At 45.8% G+C, this 2,648-nt stretch overlaps 1 pseudogene; it reads right to left on the bottom strand.

Moving 5' to 3' along the window:
- Positions 1-310: 310 nt before the first annotated feature.
- On the bottom strand, positions 311-1,563 carry LOC137504807 (egl nine homolog 1 pseudogene; annotated as a pseudogene).
- Positions 1,564-2,648: the final 1,085 nt, after the last annotated feature.

The raw sequence follows: 2,648 nt of genomic DNA on the forward strand, positions 1-2,648 counted from the left end.
GACAGATTTCAGCCCGAAATGGATAGGACTGATATGTTGCTGCACCAATTTTACCCCGATTCAAACAAATTGGAGGGTCAATTGGGATGCAGTATCAGTAGAAATATGGGAAACTTTAGAAGGTTGATTGATTACCTGGTAGCCGATTAATTACCTGGTAGCCGATTAATTACCTTTCATGTAATCAATCAATCTTCTAAATCGGATTAGCCTCATGCAAAGTTCAGTTTCTGTTCAAGGAGAGAATGTTCATATGTACATCTAGAGAAACTGCTCAGCTGAAATCCAGCTACCATCTCTAAATTACACACTAAAATGATCCCACCTTCGTTCGGCCATTAATTCGGAAATTCCCCAATTTGGTTCCACAATGACGAATGAGGCTGTCCATGCTGTTCATCAGGTGACCAATGGCTTTGCATCCTGCTTCTTTGCCCTCTACCCAAGTGATCTGGTCCCCACGGATGTCCCTGGAAGAGTCCCTCTTTTGGCTCACAAGTTGTCCATCTGTAAACTGTCCTGTGCTATGCAAGGCTTTGACTTCATTCACTATTCTATCTCCTGTCTCTTGGCCCAAAAAGTCATCCAGAACACAAATGCCATGTTTATTCATGCAGGGAATGATGTACTCCTGAGCTAACTTTTGAAGGAGAGGCTTAGTGTGCCCATTTGGCCTCTCCAGGCTGTTTCCACCTCCTCTAGCAGCACTACTTGCCCCAGCTTCGCCGGAAGTCTGAGTGTAATCCTCTTCTTTGATCTCTGTCAGAGTCGCCCCACCAACCACCAACTCTCGCTGTTTACAGTCGGGGCTTAACGCAGCTGACCTTTGAGCCGCAGGGTTCGCGTTAGTGGTCAAAGTATTAGTCTGCGTTATAAGCGCTTTAGTTGCTCTTTCAAGGTCCAAAGACGCAGTTTTCGCTTCTTGTAAAGATGGTTTGCTGTTATTACTGCTCATTGTACAATTTGTAAGTCCTGCAGGAGTGGTTGCCGGGGCGCCCTTACACACCAGCTTGTGTTTCTTCCAGTCTTGACGCTGGTGTTCTTTACTGCAGTAGAAAGAGTTTCGGCATCGTCCACAACGTAGCAAATTCTCCATTTTCCCGCACAGCTCGCAGTACTGACAATCACGTTCGTTCCTATTACCTTCACAAGCACTTCCACCTCCGCCTGCCATGATCACGTTAGTTCTCACTCTAGGAAAGCTGCTTCGACACAGTAGCAGTACTCAAGAGCCGAAGCACAGCCGACCACCACGAGTGTCGCTTCACTTAGAAACTTGTCCCTAATCATAAGCGACAAAAACACACGTGTATTTACCTGTCAAACTTTCAGACGCCTTATTATTTCTGGCTGAGACCTTCTGTGCGGCTGGTACTGCAGATATGCATTCTTACACCGGGTCGTAAAAGGCAAACCGGTGTACTTAATGGCGTAACGTGCAGTTCGATTGCAATTTGCGCCCTCAGTATTTTTGCCCACTCATAAACGAATCGATTATTACAGTACTTTAATTTTTTCCACCCCGCTGAAGGACCTTTGATGACGATACACGCTAGAGTTAGTTGACCAGTTTCAAGGAGTTGACGTCACGGTCATGTGACTGGGTTGAGATTGTACCATATGACCCTCTACATCTTCCAGACTGAGCGGATAATTCAAATGCTGTTACAGCTAACGTGAAAAATGTTTCACTGTTTGAAATGACAATAATAGGGCGTGCACTGTGTATTATGCAAGTATTGTATCATATAGATGATGCGTGAGGTTGGTAAACTTTTATGCGCGTGATAGCGTATCGTGTGTGTGCAGAAGATGTATGGACTAAGGTAGAGTGACCAGATTTTTGTAGGCTCAACCTGGGACGGGGTGAATTGGGGGTGGGGGGGGGGGGGGTGGGGCGAAAAATAGGGGGTGCAGCGCGCCGCGCCCAAAAATTTGGTGTCTGCAGCGTGCGCGAAAAATGGGCGTGGTCATGACATTCTATGGGCGGAGCTAACAGAATGATGCAACAGCGAGGCATAAGAAAGCAGTGTTTACGCCGTGATGTGGTCAAACGTGGATTCACATCATAGGTGTGCAGAAACTGTGTGATGCTATTTAATAGTATGCCATAACCCCAAAGCAGCAAACACAGCCAACTATGACCATTAAATAATAAATGCAGCAACAGTTACCCCAGACACCACAAAATAAACGCAATGGGCAACATTTCAGCACAAAATAAACACATTGCGGGCAACATTTCAGCACAAAATAAACACATTGCGGGCAACATGTCAGCATAAAATAAACGCAATGGGGGCAAACATGTCAGTACAAAATAAACGCAATGGGGGCAAACATGTCAGTACAAAATGAACGCACTGCGGGCAAACATGTCAGTACAAGATAAACGCACTGCGGGCAAACATGTCAGTACAAGATAAACGCACTGCGGGCAAACATGTCAGTAAAAGATAAACGCACTGCGGGCAAACATGTCAGTACAAGATAAACGCACTGCGGGCAAACATGTCAGTACAAGATAAACGCACTGCGGGCAAACATGTCAGTACAAGATAAACGCACTGCGGGCAAACATGTCAGTACAAGATAAACGCACTGCGGGCAAACATGTCAGTACAAGATAAACGCACTGCGGGCAAACA

Source organism: Hyperolius riggenbachi, chromosome 4, assembly GCF_040937935.1.
Source record: "Hyperolius riggenbachi isolate aHypRig1 chromosome 4, aHypRig1.pri, whole genome shotgun sequence".
Classification (NCBI taxonomy): domain Eukaryota; kingdom Metazoa; phylum Chordata; class Amphibia; order Anura; family Hyperoliidae; genus Hyperolius; species Hyperolius riggenbachi.